This window comes from Nilaparvata lugens, chromosome 12 (assembly GCF_014356525.2).
Source record: "Nilaparvata lugens isolate BPH chromosome 12, ASM1435652v1, whole genome shotgun sequence".
NCBI lineage: Eukaryota > Metazoa > Arthropoda > Insecta > Hemiptera > Delphacidae > Nilaparvata > Nilaparvata lugens.
The window spans coordinates 32,188,479-32,215,712 of record NC_052515.1 but is presented as its reverse complement, the minus strand read 5'-3'; the positions used below and the strand labels follow the sequence as shown (position 1 = coordinate 32,215,712).

General features: G+C 33.6%; 1 protein-coding gene across 1 annotated transcript in view; it reads right to left on the bottom strand.

The window, feature by feature from the left end:
* LOC111057651 (zinc homeostasis factor 1) overlaps positions 1–23,937 on the bottom strand; it is a 142,167-nt gene extending 118,230 nt beyond the window's left edge. The window contains exons 1-2 of the mRNA XM_039439364.1: positions 23,757–23,937; positions 20,051–20,196 (exon numbers count right to left, since the gene is read on the bottom strand). The gene's annotated coding sequence lies outside the window, so the exon portion shown is untranslated. The remainder of the gene's footprint in view (positions 1–20,050; positions 20,197–23,756) is intronic.
* Between the last annotated feature and the right edge of the window lie 3,297 nt (positions 23,938–27,234).

Genomic DNA, 27,234 nt, shown 5'->3' with positions numbered 1-27,234 from the left:
TTTCAAGTGTGCTAAAACAGCTGATCAAAATCTTTTCATTTTTGTGTTTATCATTCAAGAATCAAAACATTTATAATAATATCATCTTATTGTCATTTGAAGAATAAAAAGTATAAACTCAACCTCTTACATAATTGAAGATTGTTGACGTTGACATTCAGATTGGCCAAATTTCAAGTGTGCTAAAACAGCTGATCAAAATCTTTTCATTTTTTGTGTTTATCATTCAAGAATCAAAACATTTATAATAATATCATCTTATTGTCATTTGGAAGAATAAAAAGTATAACTCAACCTCTTACATAATTGAAGATTGTTGACGGTTGACATTCAGATTGCCAAATTTCAAGTGTGCTAAAACAGCTGACAAAATCTTTTCATTTTTGTGTTTATCATTCAAGAATCAAAACATTTATATAATATCATCTTATTGTCATTTGAAGAATAAAAAGTATAACTCAACCTCTTACATAATCATAATTGAACATAATCTTTTAGGTTATTTAGACAAATCAGAATAAAAAATAAAAATACTTGGACAATTCCTTCTGATATTCAGATTACCTCAGATTTGCTGAGCTATGACCTTCCTGTTTTGCTTTCGGAGTGCCTAATAAACATTATTCTCATATTTATATTGTTTTATTTTTCGTGTGGCGAATAGTATATTTCGCACCTAGGGCCGAAAATGAGACTTTTCTGGCTCGAAATCGTTTTCAAGTCCGAGGCCGTAGGCGAGGACTAGAAAAGATTGAGAGCCGGAAAAACTTTTGCCCATGGTGAGAACGTAATTTTTCGCCACACAGAAAAATAAAACCATATATATATGAGAAAATAAATATTATCTCATTGTCTATTATAAGCACTTCCGAAAGCAAAGTGGAAGGTCATAGCTCTAGCAAATCTGAATATCAAGAATTGTCCAAGTATTTTTATTTTTTATTATGATTTGTCTAAATAACCTAAAATATTATGTTCAATTATGTAAGAGGTTGAGTTTATACTTTTTATTCTTCCAAATGACAATAAGATGATATTATTATAAATGTTTTAATTATTGAATGATAAACACAAATAATGAAAAGTTTTTGATCAGCTGGTTTACCACACTTGAAAAAGTTTTTGATCAGCTGGTTTATCACACTTGAAAAAGTTTTTGATCAGCTGTTTTGGCACACTTGAAATTCGGCCAATCCGATGTGATCTGAATGTCAATGGAAGTTTAGGTTAGAAGTTCTATCCTTCTATGAAAATAGAATTATTTGAATAGTTTATAATCTTATCTGTATTTTATTCATTTAAATAAAATGATAGTATATTATTACAGAATACTTTATTGAATTCTAGAAGCATAAAATGATTCCGTTTATCCACCATGTTCCGTGATAAACGCTTTACTAGGAGGTTTGAGGTTAGATTCTATTATACTCTGAAAATTGAATTTGAATAGTTTATAATATCTCATTTGTATTTCATTCATCCAAATAAAATGATAGTATCTTATTGCAAAAACTTTATTCAATTCTAGAAGCATAAACTGATTCCGTTTCATAAACTATTTTGTAAACATGTTCATATCAAATCAGAATCAGCTGACTTCAAGGTTATTTTACAGCCCTAGGGCCGTAAAAATTTTACCGGCCTGGTCAGAAAACAATCACTTTCGGCCTCCATATGACGCACGTAAACCAGCTCATTACATCCAAGTGGGGCGAAAAATAATGTTCTCACCATGGGCAAAAATGTTTTTCCGGCTCTCAATCTTTTCTAGTCCTCGGCCTACGGCCTCGGACTTGAAAACCGATTTCGAGCCGGAAAAGTCTCATTTTCGGCCCTAGGTGCGAAATATACTATTGTCATGTAATTAGCAGAAATAATTGATATCATTGAGAAGAGTGTGAGTACACAGACAGTGGTCAGACGTTCTGAGTTCGGCCATAGAGAAACAATAACATAAGTAGATATCCCATGGTATAGGGCGTTTATGTCGCAACTTTTACTGTTATCTCAAGCTGATAATCCACGTACTTCTTTCCCGTGAAGCTTTATGACACTGGTAGTCTCTCATATTTTGCCGTTCAAACACTCTTACCCGGTCAAAACAGTAAAAATCGACAATAATCGGTTTGAGATAACAGTAAAAATTGCGACATAAACGCCCTATACCATGGGATATCTACTTATGTTATTGTTTCTCTATGGTTCGGCGTTCAACGTTCTTTCTATGGACAAAATGAAGGCGGTCGAATACAAGCGTTCTCTATACGTTCTCATAGTTGGATTTTTCAATAAAAAATAATCATTACGGTATTTATTGACGAAAATCCAAATTAAATTAGAAAATGAATTGAAGGAAACCAAGAAACTTTCAGTCATGGTAGATGTATCTGTAGGTCTATCTGCAAATTCAATATATGTGAACAGTAGACCTCGCGCTCAGTAATTTACATTGACCTGTTTCTATGTTTTCTCAAAAATTAATAAATAATTTATCAATTTAAAAATGTCTAGAAAAAATCCTAAATAAACATAGAGCTTCTGTCCTATCGTACCGTGACGTGTCGTCCCGCAATGTGAGTGTGAGCGCTGTTATCAGGTCTGGCTGCAGCTGTCTACAACGTTGATGGAAAGATACTTTTTCAAGATGTTCAATGTTTTTAAACGGGTAGTATTATAGTCAACTATCTACTAACGTTTATGGAAGGATACATTCTCAAGATGTTCGATGTTTTTGAACGGGTAGTATTATAGTCCACTAAACAGCTGATTTATGATGAATAATTCTATAGTCTGATTTTTAATCTAATATTGGAGTATGAAAGGAGGCTCATTTTTCCTTTTATGTCATCCTTGAAATGCAAAATTTCCAAAAACCTTGTATATACGTCGACGCGCAATTTAAAAAGGAACATACCTGTCAAATTTCATGAGAATCTGTTTTGTAAAAAATCGCCGTAAATGCGCAACATATGAACATAAATAAACATCTAAACATTAAGAGAAATGCCAAACCGTCGACTTGAATCTTAGATCTCACTTTGCTCGGTCAATAATATGACAAGCGTCTCTCTCTTTCACACAATTCACGAATGGACAGAGAAAAGAGTAAGTATGCAAATCCAACAGCAAAAATAGGGGAAGAGCAGGAAAATAATGAGAAGTGGAGAAGAATTACCAGGAGGAAGACAAAGAAGGAGAAAAAAGAAGAAGAAGAAGAAATGGGAATGCCAGTAAACAGCAGCACAAGTTGGGTGATATTTCCAACTCCGCCTACTCGCTCCTGATTGGTCGAAACTAGACATGTATCTAATGCACAGTTCTGTCACTAGATGGCAGCATGTACTTGGTGATGAGCTCATATGAAAGAGTTGTCGATTTATTTTCGGTGACTATACTTTTGGTACAGTACATAATGGTGAAAATAGGGACCGAGAAGAGAAAAAGATTGAACGCGTAGAAGAACAGTATAAAATAGTGGTGTATCACAAAAATAAACTGGAAGACGAAAACAAAAACTGAACATTCTCAAAAGAAGATTCGTCTAGTGGGAAACTGCTACAACATTGACCATGATTGTACAGCAGATGTAAGTCAATCTCAATGATGTTGATGTTGATGATGATGATGATGATGATAATGGCCTGGATTCTTGTGTGAGCATGTGTGTGCTCGACCAACAACTGAGAAGATCTGAATGCCACTGGAAAAAAACAGCTGAGTAGAAAGAGAAGGAACAGGAGAGAAACTATTATGATGAAGAATAAAAAGAAAAGACAAGAGAAGAAAATGTAGAAGAAGTGGAGAGATAGAGAGAAGAAAAAGAAGAAGAAGAAGAAGGAGAAGAAGAAGGAGGAGGAGAAGAAGAAGAGAAGAAGAAGAAGAAGAAGAAGAGAAGAAGAAGAAGAAAAAGAAGAAGAAGAAGAAGAGAAGAAGAAGAAGAAGAAGAAGAAGAAAAAGAAGAAGAAGACAGGAGAAGAAGAAGAAGAAGAAGAAGAAGAAGAAGAAGAAGAAGAACAAAAACAACAAGATGATGATGAAGAAGAAGAAGAAGACGCCGACAGGAGAAGAAAAAGAAGAAGAAGAAGAAGAAGAAGAAGAAGAAAAAAAGAAAAAGACGAAGAAGAAGAAGAAGAAGAAGAAGAAGAAGAAGAAGAAAAAAAGACAAAGACGAAGAAGAAGAAGAAGAAGAAGAAGAAGAAGAAGAAGAAGAAGAAGAAGAAGAAGAAGAAGAAGAAGAAGAAAAAGAAAAAGACGAAGACGACGACAGGAGAAGAAGAAGAAGAGAAGAAGAAGAAGAAGAAGAAGAAGAAGAAGAAGAAGAAGAAGAAGAAGAAGAAGAAGAGAAGAAGAAGAACAAGAAGAACCAGAACAAGATGATGAACAAGTTTCATTGAGAAGGATCTCTCAATGCTATGGCCGCGTGAGAGAAAGAATGTGTGTGTGAACAAAAAACCTGAAAGAATAACACTGAAGTAGACGTTCGAGAGAGAGAGAGAGAGAGTAGAGTTCGAGAGAGAGAGTTAGGTATGACTGCAGGTGATAGAATGAGTGAGAGAGGAATATCAGTGAAGTGGACGTGTGAGTGAGTTCGAATGAGTATGTCTACAAGTGATAGAGCAGGAAGGCGCGAGAGAGAGAAGAGTGAGTGATAGAGAGAGTGAGTGTGAGTGTTGGTGAGGGAGTGAGTAGAGACTTTCAACTTGAACCGTTGACCCATAGACCTGCTGTAGTGAGAATCATTATAAAATGTCAGCATTACAGCAATATAAATAACAACGATGTAAATATAAATAACACCATTCGACCAAGGGATCCCCAGATTACAGAATCACAGAAGATGTCTGTTTATTTACACTTTGAAGGCACAAGTACGGTATGCAAAATAAAATTATCACACTTTTATTGCCTATAAAGATACATTAGTATTGAAATCTACTTATCTCAGCAAAAAGTATAACAAAAGTTGAAATGCACATTTCAATGAGAGCAGTGGAACTCTTTTTGGTTATCAAGTATTTTCTTGATGTTTGGAGTGTACGTTGTAGCTGCCATTCGATGCAGTTGTCCAACTGCTCATCAGTCAGTCTGATCCTATATCGATTTTTTATTAATTTCATAATTGAAAAAGATGCTTCACACAAGTAAGTAGAGCTGAACGTAGCTTTCAACCTCAATACAACTTATTTGGACAATTTATTTTATGAAATTGGGATGAAAAGAAGTTTCGGACTGTAGTATGTTTCATTGTCCTTAAGTTGATTGTAAATGACAAGTAAATAAATAAATGAACTTGAATAATATTGGGATATTCTTCTTTGGGGACTTGAGGCCAAATATTTCCAGTTGTAGAAAGTGATCTTAGAGACAGATCATTTGTAAAAATCCACAAATTCCATTTCAACTGAAGCCTTATCTCCATCAAAATGTTTTACAGCACAAGCTGCTAAATCTTCTACATGGATCTCTACAGAAGAGAGTTGATGAATTTGACCATATTTTATATGCTTTTAAAATCTTGAAATCGTTGATCGATCTAATCTCAAGTCTGAAAGAATTGTAACATATTCTTGGTTAATACTACGGTGTTGTGGAGAATTTTTCTCGTCATTGACTTTCTGCAGACTGGGAAAGTGTTTATATTCAAACTGGACCACATTCTTTTGCACGAGCATTTCTGTGAGCTACCAAAACCTACCCCACGAGCTACCAGTAGCTCGCGATCGACTGTTTGGCGACCACTGTTCTATTAGATTGAACGGAACTTGACTAACACATATGTTCATTTTGTTCATCATGTGTATGATAAGTTATGTTCAATCTAATTGAATCTATAAGGAATTAGTTATCAACATTTTGTTAATAACTTTGGTGTAAACGCAGCTTTAGTTCAAAATATTCTCAACGTTGCTGACATATAGTGAGGTCCACGTTATAATGGCAGTGTTTGATTAGCAATGGAATTGCTATCCTTGTCTATCATTCAACAAAGTGGATAGCGCTGTCTCTTTCTCGCTTTGCTCTATTGCCAGATCGTCTTTTAACAATGTAGAATTAATTAAATTAATTTACAAAATATTTAATGTTAATTATGAAAATGCATTATGAAATCATTGAAAAATACTAGTAGTTCTGTGAACAGTAGACCTCACGCAGTATTCTCATCCACAAGTACCTGATTGAAACTATAGACCTTATGGAAATACAGCAATAGACTGGCTTCTCCACACATCTGTGTAATCCTTGTCAGCTGATTTATGATGAATAATTCTATAGTCTGATTTTTACTCTAATATTGGCGTATGAAGGAGGCTCCTTTTTCCTTTTATATTATCCTTGAAATGCAAAATTTCCAAAAACCTTGTATATACGTCGACGCGCAATTAAAAAAGGAACATACCTGTCAAATTTCATGGAATTACATTACCGCGTTCCGCCGTAAATGCGCAACGTATAAACATATAAACATTTAAACATTCAGAGAAATGCCAAACCGTCGACTTGAATCTTAGACCTCACTTCGCTCGGCCAATAATTTATTAACTAAGTATTCAGTCTCAATCAAGAAAATCTAATATTGGCGTATGAAGGAGGCTCCTTTTTCCTTTAATATTATCCTTGAAATGCAAAACTCCCAAAAACCTTGTATATACGTCGACGCGCAATTAAAAAAGGAACATACCTGTCAAATTTCATAAAAATCTATTACCGCGTTTCGCCGTGAATGCGCAACATATAAACATTACGAGAAATGCCAAACCGTCGACTTGAATCTTAGACCTCACTTCACTTGGTCAATAATCTTTGAAACCCGCAACTTCTAATTATACATAGTAGTTGATGATAATATTAAGAAAAACAGCAAAATATTTCTCTTACAAGTATAATTTGACAGTAGGTTTCATTGGGTATCCTCTATTTGAAATGAGAATTACTCTTCAAATATTACTTTGTCGCTTCAACATCTTTGATTCTCATATGAATCCAAATTCATTTTCTTAAATAATGAGAAGGTTGGTTTCGATATAGAGTTCCAAGAGAAATTGGCGATAACCGCACATTAATATCTCAACCCGCATCAGTTTGTTAATGTAAAAGTTGTAAATTATGTTGTATATTAACCAACTGAAATCATGTGTCAGCGTATGAAAGTCTGTCTGTGTAATAGCTTCCAAATACCCTCAGCTGATGTTATGAATGAATGAATGAATGGAAAAACTATATAATTGCATGCAATCAATTCTTCAGCTGACTTAATGATGAATCATAACAATTTTTTCCATGTGCACTTTCAATGTAATTTCTATTTCCTGAAAAAGGACGAAGGAGTAGGCCAATTTTGTTGTTCAACGAACTTGACCTGTGAAAAGGTTCGACGAAAACGTGTTCAAAATTTGAAGCTGATTGAACAATTCTTGCTAATGTTATTGTAGAACATACAAACAGACGGACAACGATTTTCTTATGCACTTTCAATGTTATTTCTATATCCTGAAAAAGGACGAAGGAGTTAAATTTGTTGTCCAACGAACATGAACTGTAAAAACGTTCGAAGAAAACGTGTTAAAAATTTGAAGCTGATTGATCAATTCTTGCTAAAGTTATAGTAGAACATACAAACAGATGGACAACGATTTTCTTATGCACTTTCAATGTTATTTCTATATCCTGAAAAAGGACGAAGGAGTCAGCCAATTTTGTTGTACAACAAACTTGATCTGACTGATCAATTCTTGCTTAAGTTTTTGTAGAAATAGAAATAGAAATAGAAAATAGAAATGAAATTTATTCAAGTAAGTTACAATACATTCTGGTTCATACACGAATCTACAATAAATTACAGTACAACAGCCAATTATGCAACAAATTCCACATATTATGAAAACTTATTAATTACAATGAAGATTGAATGCAACATTAGAATATTGATAATATAGTATTGCAATATAACTACATAAATCAGCGGTGTTTCAACAATGAATAAATGATAATTTCAATGAATAAATATACATCCCACTATATATTATATGTGTTGGGGTATAAGTAATTAGTTGCTTATTGCGTGTAATAATTACTATTTACAAACTTCATTCACTGATATGGGATTTAAGTTTTTTATAATAAAATTAGTAAAAATGTATAATACAAACAAACAAAATTATGGAATTAGTAAATAAATATTAATGTTCTATTAAGGATAATAATAAGAAAGTATGTAGAACATACAAACAGACGGGCAACGACTTTGGCCTTCAGTGAGTCAAAAGTGAGAACTCGCTGACGCTCGTTCATTTTATTGATTAACGAAAAGGCGAGCAAAGCAAACCTGTCTTCCAGTTTATCACATAGCACTCAAGTGTGTGTAGTACAATACTTTACAACTCCTAATCTTATCTTACCAGCATATTCTAGTGGCAGACTTAATTAATTCCTATAGGCAAGGTCGTGGGTGTTTTAATCAAATATATGAGAACCAATAATTTATTTTCAGTACTTGATATAAATTTTGTTGACACTGTGCTCAGTGAGTTGTTATCAAAATTGTCGTTTACTAATTTTCCGTCAACTTGTCAGAGAGGTTATTTTCAACAATTTCCCTTCAATATTTTGTTGATTTATTGAAAGATATTTTTATTGAAAACAGCAGATTCTGTCTACATTTTCCCTTCTAGATATTTATATTGAAAGATAAGTTAGTTGAAAGCAGCATTTTCCCCTCTGTTTTCCAATAATGTGTCAGAGTTTGTGAAAATAACTCTTTGATGAAATTCACTTTTCTGTAGCTAAATTTTTATCAATAACATTGTGTTATCAAAAGTAACTCCCCCGCCTTTCTTTCATCAACTTGTCAATTTATTAAAAAATATATCACTTGTGAAAAATTGTGGTTTCACAGATAAAATTGGCCTCAAACGTCAAAAAATAAATTTCACGTGATCGGAATTCTCAAAAACTTTAAAAATCGATTTCAAATTTTAAAAATCTGGTGTGGCGCACTCACACAACTTTCCTTGCCGTTATGAAAATTGATCACCTGACGCTAGTGTTCCCGCGCAACACAAGTCTGATATTCAAAGATCTAAACCAGCTGGTGACAGGACAATAACGCTGAAGACACACGAGGTCTGCTATCTCTCCATAGTGGATGATTCAATAGAACCAACAGTTGCCAACAGTTTGCAATTGAATAATCTTATTTTCTCGAATTTCGAGCTTATTTTCAATTTAAGGAGAAAATGTTACAAAACATTAATTGTAGAGATTTTTATGCTCAATCTTTTCCACTTAAAATTTTTTGTTTAAATTGTATCTGAAGCCTGATAAATTGGGAATCTAAAATCAAACTTTGCATGGATGATTCAGTGCTCCTCAAATTTTTACAGATATGAGACTTGTGGCAGTTGATAGAGCTTATCAATGACTTTTCTAGGTATGAATTTAATCAAAATCGTTGGAGCCGTTTTCGAGAAAATCGCGAAAAACCCTGTTTTTGACAACATTTTCGCCATTTTAGCCGCCATCTTGGATTGCATTTGATCGAAAATGTTCGTGTCGGATCCTTATAGTGTAAAGGACCTTAAGTTCCAAATTTGAAGTCATTCCGTTAATTGGGAGTTGAGATATCGTGTACACAGACGCACATACACTCATACACACACACACACACACATACAGACCAATACCCAAAAACCACTTTTTTGGACTAAGGGGACCTTGAAACGAATAGAAATTTAGAAATTGGGGTACCTTAATTTTTTTCGGAAAGCAATACTTTCCTTACCTATGGTAATAGGGCAAGGAAAGTGAAAAATACACCTTCAATAGAGGAAAGGTGATACCGGTATATATTATGTAATAGAAGCAGGTAACCCGTGCTCTGCAAGGGTCTATTTTTAAACTTGACAAACTGAGAAATAGACCGAGTGGAAGAGTTTGAAATAGGCCTATAACCATCCTCGGTTAATTAAGAATCTATATGCAAAATTTCAAGTTAATCAGTCCAGTAGTTCAGACGTGATGATGCGTCAAACATAATTCTCCCCCGTACGTGTATAAGCCAGTTCTTCCCTTTATTATAGTACTAGCTTACCCGGCGAACTTCGTACCGCCAAAACGTCAATGTATCTCATGTCACACTTGACTTCATTTGGTGAATCATGAAATTTATTTATTTACAATCAATATTTTCATTTACATCCAAATACGGACTTCCTATGTGCTTAAAACTACCGTTTTAATACCAGTAAACAATTTTATCACAGAGTGATGTGTTTATTACAGCTATAATAATAATAATATCAAGTGACCTGGCTGGCTCAGGTTTGATGTCATAGTTTTCAGGTCGCAACTGATCAATTTCAGGGCCTCTGACATGACCTAACGACTGCTTTTTAGGCAGCCGGGACCGACGGCTTAACGTGTCCATCCGAAACACGTTATTACAGCTGGTAAGTTTAGATGCTGAATCATATTATCACAACATGATCTTGAATCATGATGATCTTCCCGTTCTACGTTAGCCGCTCAGCCGACAATTTCGAAAACACAGGTCTGTAAAGTGAATTAATATATAATTATTTTTTGCCCCCATAATAAAATTTCTGGTCAGAAACCATCCCCAATATTCACACAACATATTCCCAAAGTCTCATGCAGTTCTGTAAAGTAGTTTTCGAGTTTATAGGGAACAAACAAACTAACACACAAACAGACATTCATTATTATATATAGAGATAGATAAACTGCTCAGTCTTGATTAAAATAATCAATCATCAAACATCGATATTTTATTTCTATAAGAAAATATAATTTTCAATTATTTAATAACTACTGTATTGAGATTGGAAATATATTTTTCCTACAGATACCTTGAAAAGTGACCATTTCTGCACTGATTGCAGGCCGCAAAGAATCACTTTTCCACACTAGTGCGCAAAGTGGTACTTTGCGTACTCCAGATTTGCAGCATGACAACGCAAAATAGTTAGTAGGTTATATGGAGCATCAATGCAGGAAAATCAAAATGAAGTTGGTAACACTTATAGTAAGGCCTACATTATAATGGCAGTGGAGAACAGCGTTGCCTTGTCATTATGTGCCTTGATTATAGTCATTTCAATGCTTACATAACATAAACCCCCTTCAAGCAGTCACATAAATTTTCAATTGAATTACTAATCATTATAATTCAATTATTATTATTCAATTTTAAATAAATTAAGGTTTTTATATATAATAAAATTACACAGAAAAACATTTGATGGATTTCAGGGAATTTTACCCATAATTACCCACTTTTCATATTCAATGGTAACTGTAGGAAAAATTTAATGTGAAATACGTGCGCAAAGTTCGTTTGCTGCACTCAAGAAACCATTCCGCCCTCGCCTACGGCTCGGGCGTAAACGTTTCATTCGGTGCAGCAAACTGTCACTTTGCGCACTAGTTGCACAAATAACTATTTTATCAATTATACTTTTTTATCCAGCTGCTGGAAAATGAAGGATTGGTGAGGAGGCTGAAAAGGAAGAAGCCATTTGAACTGGTCTACTGCTGATTCAAGTGGCTTGTGTCCAGTGAAAAGCAGAGCAGTGCAAATGAGTGAAACCCACCTGTGTAGTACAGTCATAAGCAGTGTACTAATAATATTAGAATTTGAATAGGAGACCCTATGGAGGATTCTCTTGTATGAAAAGTATTTATTAGTATTATAGGACAGAAAAAAGTTGCTCATTAGTCCCTAGACTAGATAGCAATCTATCGTTGAATAAAAAAAAAAGTTATACTTCTACATTGTTGAAAAACGATCTGTCAACGTCGCAGAAGTAGGGAAGGATAGCGCTATCTGCTTTTTGGAATGATAGAGACAAGGATAGCAACACCAGTGTTAATCAAATACTGCCATTATAACGTGGACCTCACTTTAATAGATTCAATTTATCAACTCAATTTATTTCACCAAAACACAGAAAACAGTACAAAGATGTGACAATCGGAGAAAAACAATAATTATTATTCTAAATATCTATATCAACTATCTGAAAAATACGGCTGGAGGTGAAGAACTACTGGCATAACTGAATAATATTAACTACTGGCATAAATAAAACACTAATTCAAATCAAACAACGATACAAATAACTGAAAAATGGCTAAGGCCCGGTTGCACAACAGCCGGTTAAATTTTAACCGTGATTAATTTCACGAGAGCCAATCAGAAAAGGCGTTTTTGAAAAAACAGCTTCTCTGATTGATTCTCGTGGAATTAATCACGATTAAAATTTAACCGGCTGTTGTGCAACCGGCACTGAGACTTGTTAAATAATCGTGGCGTATCCTCCATTATCTCCATACCAAATCACTGTCAATGTCATCTATACTATAATAAAGGAAATAACTAGCTTACAAATTATGTGTGACGCATCATCACGTCTCAACTACTTAACTGATTAACTTGAAATTTTGTAAATAGATTCTTAACTAACCGAGAATGATTATAAACCTATTTTCAATTCTTCATGATTTCACTCGGTCAAGTTTTCAATTTGTCAAATTTCAAAATAGATCCTTCCGGAACACAGGTTTCCACCGAGTTTTAAATACAAACTCATTCAATTAACTTTGTTCCTGATTTCCTTCCCTGAAAATATGTCCTAGACTTAATTTTCCTCTCAGTGTTCGAGTAACGGTTCAGTAATGAATTTGTCTCAGTTCTAGTTGTCGACTTATCGTGAAAATTTTAGTTTAAAAATGTCCGTCTGTCATTGATCTTGTAGGTATCTAGTTCACGGAACATTAGAATCGCGCATTACTCGATTCGATGTGCATTTTTAGTGATTTGACTTGAATTTGTTGAAGATTTCACGGCTGTCATAACAGATTGACGGTCGCACAATTTGAATTGAATCTAGTGAAAACATGGAATATTTTTCGAAAGTCAGAATGAATTGAATTTGGTAAAAACTTGGAATATTTAGGCCCGGTAGCACAAAAGCCGGTTAAATCTTAACCGTGATTAATTCCACGAGAACTAATCAGAAAAGCCGTCTTATCAAAAAGGACTTCTCTGATTGGTTTACGTGGAATCAATCAGGATTAAAATTTAACCGGCTTTTGTACAACCGGCACTTAATCTTGTAAATTTGTTGTAATGTTCTGTTCTATAGTGAGCATGATAAAGTCAGTGCAAATTACAGGATTACAGAGTTGACGATTCTCTGTTACCACTGGATTCTGTGATACATAGATGATACCGGTATAGTGATTTCCGCGTTATAATAGCAGAATTTGATCAACACTGGTGTTGCGATCCTAGTTTATCATTCGACAAAGTAGATAGCGCTATCATCTCATAGCTCTGTAACTTTGTCAGATCGTTTATTAACAATGTAGAAATTAATATAATTTATTAACTAAGTATTCAACCTCAATCAAGAAAATCTATCAATCATTGATACAACTAATCAACTCGATACACAACACCATGGGATATCTACTTATGCTGTTTTCCCCCCTCTATGATATTACAAACTGAAACAGCAATACTAAATTTTTGACCGTGATTTGTTTCCAATTACACTATAATTTTCAATTCTTCCCAAACAAATGAATCAGAATCAGAATGAATAATTTTAAAGAAGAAACTTTGGATGCATTACATATATTTTGGCGAATAGATTTAAATTTGAATTGGAAAATTGAGAATACGTGACACCCCGGAAGTATTTTCACGTCTATTTGGCCACAATCACGTGACTGCGTTATTCTTGATGTTGAATAATGAATCATTCATTGTTTTATCACGTGGTTTCACGTTACAATTCACCGCTCTCAACCGTAAACAACAGGAAACTCTTGGAAGGAAACCCAAGGATGTGCAGAAGAATTTACATGGCTGGGAAATATTATTCCAGAATGGTATCTAAAGCAAAAGTTATATTAGCTTGCATATGGCTATTGAGTAATAAGATTCATAATACAGTATTATTATTATTTCACATCTGAATTTCAGTAAAAGTAGTCTTAAGCCATGTCCACACTGAACAAATGTTCGAAAAACATGTTTGTTGAAACAGTTTGGGCAAATTTTATTATGCTTGACAAACAATGTTTGCCCGTGGCCAGCCAGTGTGGACGCATCACCAAACAAAATATTTGTAATTGGGGTGAACAGGTTTTATGTTTTACAGCTGTAAACTCTGAAAATGTTTGGAAAAACAGTAATTTTTTGTTTGACAAACAATGATTGTTCAAACTTATTAAAATGTTTGTCCCTGAGCTCCTCAACAAACATGTATGTCGAACATTTGTTCAGTGTGGACATGGCTTTATACAGTTTCCAAGTCACTTGACACAATCGTTGAGAAAATAAATAGAATATTGTTTATTCGTCTATGATATTAGAAATGATATTGTAAATTATTTGTCTGTGATAGAATTTGATTTTTGAGAATTTAATTATTGGTATTGTTCCTCATCCATTCAATCAATATTTGGAGCGGTTCCAATCAATAAGGAGAAGAAGAAGACAGGAGGAGGAGGAGGAGGAGGAGTATGAGTAGGAGGAGGAGGAGGAGGAGGAGGAGGAGGAGGAGGAGGAGGAGGAGGAGGAGGAGGAGGAGGAGGAAAGATATTCTCTATTACAGGTGATTTTCCTAGGGAAGATATTTGGAAAGACTGGCTTCTCCAGACATCTGTGTAATCATTTGTTAGCTGATTTATGATGAAAAATTCTATAGTCTGATTTTTACTGTAATATTGGCGTATGGAGGAGGCTCCTTTTTCCTTTTATATTATCCTTGAAATGCAAAATTTCCAAAAACCTTGTATATAAGTCGACGCGCAATTAAAAAAGGAACATACCTGTCAAATTTCATGAAAATCTATTACCGCGTTTCGCCGTAAATGCACAACATATAAACACGACGTTCGGTCAATTAATACTGTATTATGAATCTTATTACTCAATAACCGTAAGCATTTTATCACTTTCGCTTCAGATACCATTCTTGAATGAAATTTCTCAGCCATGTAATTTTTTCTGCACATCCTTGGGTTTCCTTCCAAGAGTTTCCTGTTGTTTACAGTTGGGAGCGGTGAATTGTAACGAGAAACCACGTGATAAAACAATGAATGATTCATTATTCAACATCAAGAAATGCAGTCACGTGATTGTGGCCAAATAGACGTGAAAACACTTCCGGGGTTTCACGCGTTCTCAAATTTTCAATTTAAATTTATTCGCTAAAATATATGTAATGCCTTCAGAGTTTCTTCTGAATAAGGCTATAATTATTCATTCTGTCATTATTCATTATCATATTCCAAATATCAAGCCGATTACTGTCGACTAACTGTCTATTATTAATGTTTTCTTGGGGTGAGAGTGCAAGAACGGCACAGTATGAGAGACTACCAGCGTCTCAGAGCTTCACCAAAAAATCTGGTGTGTGCACTCACACAACTTTCCTTGTCGTTATGAAAATTGATCACCTGACGCTAGTGTTCCCGCGCATCACAAGTTATTCTACTATTCGAAGATCAAAGCCAGCTGGTGACAGGACAATAACGCTGGAGACACACGAAGTCTGCTAACTCTCTATAGTGAATGATTTAATAGAATCAACAGTTGCCAACAGTTTGCAATTGGATAATCACATTTTCTCGAATTTCGTGCTTATTATTAATATTTTAGGTGAAAATGTTACTGAACATTAATTGAAGAGATTTTCATGCTAAATCTTCACAACTAGATTTTTTTTTGTTTAAATTGTATCTGAAGCCTGATAATTGGGAATCTAAAATCAAACTTTGCATAGATGGGGCGGAGCTCCTGAAATTTTTACAGATATGGGACTTGTGGCATTTGATAGAGCTTATCGATGACTATTTTAGGTATAACTTTAATCAAAATCGTTTGAGCCGTTTTCGAATATCGCGAAAACCCCTGTTTTTGACAACATTTTTGCCATTTTGGCCGCCATCTTGAATCGCATTTGATCGAAATTGTTCGTGTCGGATCCTTATATTGTAAGGACCTCACGTTTCAAATTTCAAGTCATTCCGTTAATTGGGAGATGAGATATCGTGTACACAGACGCACATACACACAAACACACACACACACACATACAGACCAATACCCAAAAACCACTTTTTTGGACTAAGGGAACCTTGAAACGTATAGAAATTTAGAAATTGGGGTACCTTAATTTTTTTTGGAAAGCAATACTTTCCTTACCTATGGTAATAGGGCAAGGAAAGTAAAAATAGCATAATAAGATATTCCATGGTATAGGACGTTTATGTTCCAAATATGAAGCCGACTACAGTCTATTAATACTGTTTTGTTGGGGTGAGAGTGTAAGGAATGGGACAGTATGGGAGACTACCAGCGTCTCAGAGCTTCACCAAAAACAACTACTAGGACTATCAGCTTGTGTCAACAGTGTAATTTGGAAAATAGACGAAATATACCATGGGATATTTTCTTATGCTATCGTTTCTCTATGGTATCAATGAAAGAACACCTGAAGGGAGGATAAGGTTTTGTATAGTGAGGTTCACGTTATTAAGGCAGTGTTTGATTAGCAATGTTATTGCAATGTATCCTTGTCTATCATGCAACAAAGCGGATAGCGCTATCTCTTTCTCACTTTGCTCTGTTTCCAGATTGTCTTTTAACAATGTAGAATTAATAATTGGCAAAATATTCAATTAAGAAAATTCATTATGAAATTATTGAAAAATATAATTCCTTGCTTAATAAAATATTGATTATTTAAAACGAGAATGAACAGTTGATATTACATCAATAAACCTGAATCAGCAACCGTCTATAGAAGGCATTGACAAGACAGAGGATCGGCAACGTTTTTCTCCTTTCTTTCTGCACTGCCATTATAACGTGGACCTCATTATAGGAAAAAAACTCAAACCTAATAGTCTTGACCTGAAAAAAACCAACAGATTCCAAGTTCCAACACAAGGCTCTAACAAGACTTAGTGACGGTTGCACAAAAGCCGATTAAATTCCAATCGTGATTAATTCCACGAGAACCAATCAGAGAAGCCGTCTTTTCAAAAACGCCTTCTGTGATTGGTTTTCAAGTGGAATTAATCACGATTGGAATTTAATCAGTGGCTTTTGTGCAACCGGGTCTTAGACTGTAAGCAAGAATTAGAAAGAATCTCGAAGAAGCTTCTTGTTCCTATCTAAAAACAAAATAACAATAAACAATGTAAGTGGGTGGTCACATGATAATAAATTATTCAACCCATAAAACTCAGTAGGCTACAACTGTATTTTTTTAAAATACAGTGAAATTCACTTTAAACTGACACCGTTCCCTATAAACAACACCAACACTTTTCATTCAACGAGAGCTGACAATTGGAAGCGAACGACTCCTTTTCATGGAGAAATGATTTATTTTGAGGATCTTTTTTTAAAGCGATAAAGTGAGACGATGGTGGTTATTTGGGTGAGTGAGTTATTATTCCAGGTGTATATAAAAGAAGAAGAAGAAAAAGAAGAAGAAGAAGAAGACAGGAGACGAAGAAGACAGGAGACGAAGAAGACAGGAGTCGAAGAAGAAGAAGAAGAAGAAGAAGAAGAAGATGATGATGATGATGTTGATTATGAACGGTATGATTAATATTTGTAACTTCCCCAGATTTAGAATAATTGAGTATGTACAGTTTAAACTGTGCAGGCTATTTCAAAACAATACTATTATTGAGATCATTCACGAGATAATAAATAGTCCAATATAGTATTTCGATATCATATTCTTCATATCCCATAATAAATAGTCCAACAGAGTAGGCCTACCTATTTCCGTATTCTTCATATCAACTCTGTAATGCTTACACTGTCAATATTGTATTGACTTTGTGACCATCTGATAAGAATTTTGAAATTCGATCCTTATCACTGATTCACTGTTATAATATGCTTCAACTCTATTAGCTTTGATTATTCATCCAAAAGTCAAGAATTTATTTCAGTCTCAAGTATTAACTACTGATGACACACTATTAACTGGAAGTCTTGAATAATTAAATAAATAATATAGTACCGTACTGTCTGTTGATTGATTGATTGATTGATTGAGTACTTTATTCATGTAGATTACAATATATACTGGCTTATACACTTACATACAATAGCTTAAAATACAGCAAAATTATAGATGAATTTACATAATATAGACTAAGAAAATAATTATTGAACTGTATATGATATGAAAAAGCAATTTGTAATAAAATAACTATAGATAATAATCATATTGTTATGCATCTACATAAATTGGCGGAGCTTTGGACATATCAATGTCCATTCTTCGGAAAGAATATTAAAAATATCCTCCCCACTAACTCTCTACCAAAATAAGAGATTTGAGAATTCTACTCCTAAACGATGTAAAAGTCATTTGATTCCAATTAGTTTAGTGTCAGCTAGCGGGAAACCCGTGCTTCGCAAGGGTCCAACTTGACAAACTGAAAACTTGACGTAATGAAATCTTGAAGAATTGAAAATTTAGTTCCAATTAGTTTAGTGTCAACTAGCAGGAAACCCGTGCTCCGTAAGGGTCAATTTTTAAACTTGACAAACTGAAAACTTGACCCACTGGAATCCTGAAGAATTTAAAATATACCTTTAACCATCCTCAGTTAGTTGAGAATCTATAAGCAAAATTTCAAGTTAATCAGTCCAGTAGTTCAGACGTGATGATGCGTCATTCATAATTTTCCTATTCCGTACGTGTATAAGCCAGTTCTTTCCTTCATTATTGTATAGATAACCATTTTATTAGTTCCAATAACCACAAGAATCGATTCACATAACATGTCAATTGACAATGACTCATTATAATTGTTTCAAAAATGGTTTGAATCGAAAGTATGACTGATAGAATTAATAAGTTGATTCCTGGTAATTTTTGTGTGAAGAATTTTAAATGAAAACTATCAAAAACCTCCTATGGAAGACCCTATAAAGGTGCGTACAGCTATACGCGCCGCGACCATGAGCAATTCACTTTTAATCGGCTGATTATATCATTGTCTGTATTTTTACAGAAACGGTGAGATATAGATATAAAAAGCTTGGCATCAGCTGATTAAAAGTGAATTGCTCATCTTCGCGGCGCGTAAATCTGTACGCACCTTTAGAAGAAGACACTATTAGTAAATGGTAGTAGTATAGATAGATTATTGAAATGTAGATAAATTATTTACTTCACGTTTTGAATAAAGGAATTCATCTATATATCTATAATGTATCTACGTTACTACCATTCACAAAAAATTAAAAGCATTTAATTGTGCAATATACATCAAAGCTATAATCGATATCGTTATGTGATATGTGTCACTTCATAGGCGATTGTCAGCCTCAGCAACTACTTTTTAGCGCTAGTTTTGTAATTAATTTTTATACTACCATCTCAAACAGGTCTAGTACCTCGAGATGTAAATACTCAATTGGCGTTTCATTTTATTTTGTATTAGGATTTTCCCATGTTGTCAAATTTGTATTGCTTTTATTATGTATTTCTAAGTTTCAATTTTTTTTCCAATAATACATTAAAACATTTTAAACTAAGTTGAGGCGATAAGAGCGACTCGAAAGTAAAAGATAATAGTGGTAAATAGCAGTAATAAATGGAACAGATTTTGCAATTTGAGGGGCGTGAACTCATTAATAAGAGATAATTAGAGATAATCATTAAAGAATCACTCCTTCCTTATCATATTGACTTCCTCTCCAAAAACATACTGTGCTTGCTTTGAGAAGATAAGCAGCAATGCCCTTGAATATTTATTCAAGAAGTTATCAGAAAAAAATAGAAAAACTACTGTAATCAATATTTAAAAACTATGAAAATATGAGAAACATTCATTCACATGCTTTTTTGAAGATGAATAAATCTTTTCAAAAATAGAACTGTCATATTGAATATTTTTATAATGTACTTATTATAAGAATAAATGAATGAAAGATTAAATAAATAATACAATGAGAAAGTAGAAAAAAGTTTCTACTTACCACGGCCATAGATCCTAAACTTCTCACAAGTTGTCAAAACATCCAAAATCCAAATTTAGAAAAATAATACTTGAAAAAATCACGAGTGATTTACAACTTTCTATCTAATCAGTCTTTTTGTTCGAATTAATACTGATATGCTTTAGCTGCAAAAAAATACAAGTTCCTATTTACAACGGTCTGGGTTTTTTTTTAATTACAGAAGTAAGAAATTTCAATAAACATAATTTTCTCTGGCTCTCTCATGCTACACCTACAATAATTGACGAGCGAAGTGAGGTCTAAGATTCAGGTCGACGGTTTGGCATTTCTCTTAATGTTTAAATGTTTATATATGTTCTTATGTTGCGCATTTACGGTGAAACGCGGTAATAGATTTTCATGAAATTTGACAGGTATGTTCCTTTTTTAATTGCGCGTCGACGTATATACAAGGTTTTTGGAAATTTTTCATTTCAAGGATAATATAAAGGAAAAAGGAGCCTCCTTCATACGCCAATATTAGAGTGAAAATCAGACTATAGAATTATTCATCATAAATCAGCTGACAAGTGATTACACAGATGTGTGGAGAAGCCAGTCTATTGCTGTATTTCCATAAGGTCTATAGTTTCAATCAGGTACTTGTGGAAGAGAATACTGCGTGAGGTCTACTGTTCACAGAACTACTATTCTATCTATAATATAATAAAGCAAAGAATATTGGCTGATACAAGTACGGAATAGGAAATTCACGAATGACGACGCATCATCACGTCTCAACTACTCAACTGATTAACTTGACATTTTGCATAATAGATTCTTAATTTACCGAGGATGGTTATAGGCCTATTTCAAAATCTTCAAGATTTCAGTGGGTCAAGTTTTTAATCAGACCCTTGCAAAGCACGGGTTACCTGCTAGTATAGTATTAGAATGAACATTAATTGAATTCAATACAGAATTAGGAATTGAAACAGTTTTGGTGAAATACCGGTTGATTCTCTCCAAATTGTAGCTTACTTAATTTTCAATCCTATACTATTAAAGGAGCAATTTCTGTTTATATATTTAGATTTTTTTGTTTATATGCTATACTATTAAACGAGCAATTTCTGTTTATATATTTAGATGTTTATATGTTTGTACTTCACCGGATCTCGAAAACGGCTCTAACGATTCTCACGAAATTCAGAACATAGTAGGTTTATAATATAAAGGTTCGATTGCTCTAGGTCTCATGCCTGGGAAAACTCGCTGAAGGACATTGAAAGGATAAATACGTCCTTGGAAAAACAGCTGGAAATTTTGTCGTCTGTCGATACCGTAATGGAAGAGAGTGAACGAGTGCATGTGTGGGATCATCCAGCTGATCTCACGAGAAGAAAAAATCAGCAAGAGAAACTTATTTTCGTTTATTTCTCTTTTTTAGAAAACATTTTCACTTCAGAAAGTTCAAAATAGTAACTAGATGCTGTTAGTGCTACATAGTATATTAACAAATATTGTAACAAATATAGTATGTCATTCTAAATCGAATTCATAGTATATCTATTTGTAATTGATGATGTGTTTGTTTTTTGAAATGTGAATAAATTATTGTTATTTTGATGAGTGATAGTGACATAGCCTAAATTTTTATTTGGACTGTATTATAAATTTGAAAAGGGACAGTTTTGGGCATAAGCCTGTTGTGCCTCCTCATATATAACTGTAAAAATAATTGTACGACTGAGAAAATGAATAAATAAATATAAACTATAAATTCAATCTTTCATTACAAATTGTCTATGCTTTTACACTCCAGAGCAAAGCTCGGTCCCCCGATATTGAGTGATAAATAGATGAAATAAATGCACTGAGATTTATTCAGTAATGTAATAGCATGTATCAATAGCAATTTATTATTTATATCTTACTAGCAGGTAGCACTGGGTCTAATTAAAAACTTGACTAACTGAAAACTAGACCTACTGAAGTCTTGAAGAATTTGAAGTTGGCCTATAACCATCCTCGGTAAATTAAGAATCGATATGCACAATTTCAAGTTAATCAGTTGAGTAGTTCAAACGTGATGATGCGTCATTCGTGAATTTCCTATCCCGTACGTCTATAAGTCAATTCTTTCATTTATTATCTTTATTTAATTATTCATTTATACGTTGATAGATACAATATCATTCTCAATTATGAATGATTGGGGAAGGAACAACATGCTTAAAGCCCAAAACTGTTCATTTCCCAAATTTGGATATAAATTTTATAGATTATTAACAGTTTGAAAATATTGAATAAATGAATATCAATGATTACCCTCAACTGAAGATCACATGACATGAAATTTTAGACTGTCACCTTTTCCAAAACATTTCTCAGCTAGTGGTGCTGGCTAACAAGTGGTCACCCATCCACATGGGTACTAAGCGTTCGTCACTTAGTGATCTCAGTAAAACACTATCATGGGTCACTTTTCAAAATCATATTATCTTGATTAAAATTATTATATCAAGAAATCGGGGTACAGTAATCAAAATTGTTGACACATTTTGAAAACAATTAAAAAAAAATTGACCACATGGTATAAAATTAAATTCGTATGGGTTTTCTTAGTGGGGATTTCCTTGCGGGAAGGTCCCACCTCGCTTGAATATCATTTATTTATTTATTTATCACATTGTATACAAATACTTAATTTGAGGAAAGGCACAACAGGCTCATGCCCAAAACTGTCCCATTTCCAATTTATACTACACTGTCCAAATCAAAATGTTTGTTATGTGACTTCCACTTTTCAAAATACAAATATATTATATTATAGGCCTTAACGACTGTCATACTTCAGCCGGGACCTAAATTTTAACGTGCACATCCGGTAACACAGAGCCACATGGTTTCGAATTATATAAACAACACAGAATTCCAGTGCAAATGTAACAAATTTTTGGCAATTTTTCAAAAATGGACCTGTAGAAATAAATTATTGGAGAACGTTCAAAAATGTTATACTCTACTTCTACCGAACACAACGTGGATGTCTCTAGCCTGTTGCATCTACAATATTTTGGTAGAGCCGAGAGAATCTTGAGTATTGAAATATATTTGTCAACTTGATACAACAAAGAGAATAGGAAAACTATTATTTAACGAAAATCCTAAATAAATGCTGTACATCACCCCGAAGACTTCTGCTACTGCAGACATTGACAACAGGGTTAACAGCTAGATGGAAATTCGATGTGAACTACTATCCAAAAATTAGTTGCCAGCCCGGGAATCGAACCCGGTACCTCCCAATTGCCAGTCAGGAATGCTTTAGGAGAATAGGAAAACACACACAGGCTTAGCCTTTGTGGAGAGTTTTCATGAAGTTTTTTAAAATATAATGTTGTATTTTCTGGAGCTACGATATAATAACAATTAGATTTAGTTATAATGATTAATTTTTTAGTTCAACTGTAAGTTTTATTTATGATTGTTTGGTTGCAGAAGATGTAACGTTGTTGTATAATATGAATATTTGTACCCTGAAATCATGATAATAAAAACCAATTTGATTTGATTTGGAAAACGTTTAAAACATATTATTCTACTAACGACTAACTTACAACGTGGATTTCTCTAACCTGTAACCTCCAAATTATTTTAGTAGAGCCGAGAAAGTTATGTTAATAGAAATTTGTCAAATCAAAATAAGGATTAAACACATGGTGTCCAACATTTTTCCTACCATTTTTTTTTCAAAATAAACAGCTTTCTAACAATATTTTTCACAGTAAATTTTCCACGGAGTAGACTACACAGTAACTGTTGGCGGGCCGCGCGTTTTTGTAAACTAACCGAGAATCACTTGCACTATTTCGGCCGGGTACCGTTATCTACTGTCTACTGTACACAGAAGAGACTGAAGTCAGTTCAGTGGGTTATCACTCTTCCACTTGTAAACAGAAAGTTCTCAGCTAACACATAGGAAGCTCCTGTGATACACACTGATAATGACTTTGATACAGATTGTTCGGACTGATAATGACGAGGGTTCATCTTCTTCTCATGTTTCCTACTTCTTCTTCTCCTTCGTCTTCTTCGTCTTCTCCTTCTTCTTCTTCTTTTTCTTCTTCTTCTTCTTCTCCTTTGTCTTCTCCTTCGTCTTCTTCTTCTCCTTTGTCTTCTTCTACTGTCTTCATATTCTTCTTCTTCTACTTCTTTTTCTTTGTCTTCTGTCTTCTTCTTCTTCTTCTTCTACTCCGTCTTCCCCTCTTCTGCTGTCTTCTTCTTCCTTTTCTTCCTCTTCTTCTCCTTCGTCTTCTCCTCCTCCTCCTGTTTTCTTCTCCTTTCCTTCGTCTTCTTCTTCTCCTCCTCCTCCTGTCTTCTTCTTTTTCTTCTTCTTCTACCTTCTTTTAGTATTAGCACTAATTGACCGAGCGAAGTGAGGTCTAAAATTCTAGTCGACGGTTTGGCATTTCTCTGTTTAAATGTGTGAATGTTTATATATTTATATATTGTGCATTTACGGCGAAACGCGATAATAGATTTTATTGAAATTTGACAGGTATGTTCCTTTTTAAATTGCGCGTCGACGTATATGCAAGGTTTTTGGAAATTTTGCATCTCAATGATAATATAAAAGGAAAAAGAATAAGCCTCCTTCATACGCCAAAATTAGCGTGAAAATCAGGCTATAGAATTATTCATCATAAATCAGCTGACAAGTGATTACACAGATGTGTGGAGAAGCCACTATTAACTGTATTTGTATAAGGTCTATAGTTTCAATCAAAGACCTTAAAGAGGTATGCATTTTTAAGCTGGGTTATACCAAAGCTATTAACAAAATGTTAATAACTTAATCCTTATAGATTTTAATATTAGATTGAACGGAAGTTGACAAACACACATCTTCATCATGTGTATGATAAGTTATGTTCAATCTAATATAGTCTATAAGGATTGAGTTAATGACTTTGGTCTAATCGCAGCTTTAAGGTCTTTGGTTTCAATATTTTGTTTTGTAGTCATGGTATTATTATGCGTGCCCATTAGTATCAATATTCTCACATTTGAAAAAGCTAATTTAATAGGTGATTAAAAATAAAGAAATGAACTAAATAATGCTCAAGAAATTATAATATTTTTGATAGTAAAAATTAATTTTCATTACAAAGAAAGATTATCACGGAACTGGATGAATTACCGTATATCATATGGAATACAAATTCAAACGTGAACTGAGTTTGTTAACATTTGAAACAAGTGACATCAGGTACTTGTGGATGAGAATACTGCGTGAGGTCTACTGTTCACAGAACTACTAGTAAATCAAATTTCAGGAAAACATTTGACAAAACGTTTCTTTACAGCCCCGTAATTCTGTCATACAACCGAGAAATCGATTTAAAAATATGATTATATTATTTGGAAATTCATTCTCAACAAAATTTGTCCCTATAAAAATTCTGGTACGATGCATCGTTCACAAGTTTTTGAAAAAAAACCTAAGCGCCCACAATTTTTCTGCTTTGGAATCCAATCGGCACGCTTCAAAACTCAGGCCAAGCGTTTGAGAATCAGAAATGAGATTTTAGTGGAGCGCGCACTGCCTGGTGGCAGAATTTGGTACTACCAACTGAGCAAACTGCACGCCCGCGGACTCTAGCGTCGAAAACTGTAACTAACTAACTTGAGCCGACTACAAGAATTATTGATACAGTACACAAACTTCTATTTCTCAAGATTTTATCCTTATCTTTCGTTTTATCAAAAAATGACAAGAGACATCATTTGTAGAGAATATTTTTTTCTATCTGGATCCTTCCTATTACTATAGTAAGGTCCACGATATAATATCAGTATTTGACATTAGTGTTGCTATCCTTCTCTTCATTTATTAGACATTCTTGTCTTCATTAGACAAAGCAAATAGTGCAATCCTTTTCTAGCTCCGCAACGTTGCCAGATCGGTTTTTAACAATGTAGGAATGTAGTTAATTAACAAAATACCCAATCTCAATTATGAAAAAATTACTTAATTGATTAACTTCAGATTTTGTAGGCCTACATAGATAATACTCTGCCGAGTATGTTTATAGGTCTATTTCAAATTCTTCAAGATTTCAGTAGGTCATGCTTTCAGTTTTTCAAGTTTTCAAGTTAGCACGAGTTACCTACTTGTCTACAATATTATGTAGAAAAGAATTGGGTTATACATGTAGCCTACGGAATAGGAAATTCAGGCAAGACGCATCATCACATCTAAACTACTCAACTTATTAACTTGAAACTTTGCCTAAAGATTCTTAATTTATTGATGATGTTTATAAAGACTTTGTTTAGGACTTCAGTAAATCAAGTTTTGAATAAGACCGTTGAGGAGCACACAACGAGCTTGGTTATAGGCCTATTTTAATTCTTAAATTATATTAAATTAAATAGAAAGACTAAGAGATTGTCAAATTGTCAAAAACTACAGGTTTCATTGTACTCACAATAATATATATATTCTGAATATAAGTAAATTAAAGATTATATTTAGAATATTATGTAAGTACATAATTGTACTAATTTCACAGAAGCTATGTTTTCATTTTTGTTTGTAATTTTGTTCACTTTCTTTACTGAAGAATAATAATGTACCGTACCGTATTTATTTATTGATACTTAAATATCAATGAATAAATAAGTAGGTATCAATAAATAAATACATTTTTATTGTTCAGTAAAGGAAGTGAACAAAAGTACAAACAAAAAAGAAAACATAGCTTCTGTGAAACTAGTCTACAATTATGTATCTATCTACAATAATAATTCTAAATATAATCTTCAAATTTACTTGTATTTAGAATATATATTATTGTGAGTAGCCTACAATAATACCTGTAGTTTTTGACAATTTGACAGTTTTTTAGTCTTTCTATTTAATTTAATATAATTTAAGAATTAAAATAGGCCGGTTTCGGTTGTTACACCATCTCAATCTCTAATAAACTATTTCAATTCTTCAAGATCTCAATACGTCAAGTTTTTAGGGAGCAAGAATGTTGAAGAATGTTGAAGTGACACATAACCTCTACTTACATTTGGACTGTTGTAAAAATTAGAATTGGAACCGTTTTGGGCATAAGTTAGCCTGTGGTACTTTTCTGTAAGTTGTGTAATTCTGAATGATTGAATAAATAAATAAACTATTTTAATTCATCAATATTTCAATACGT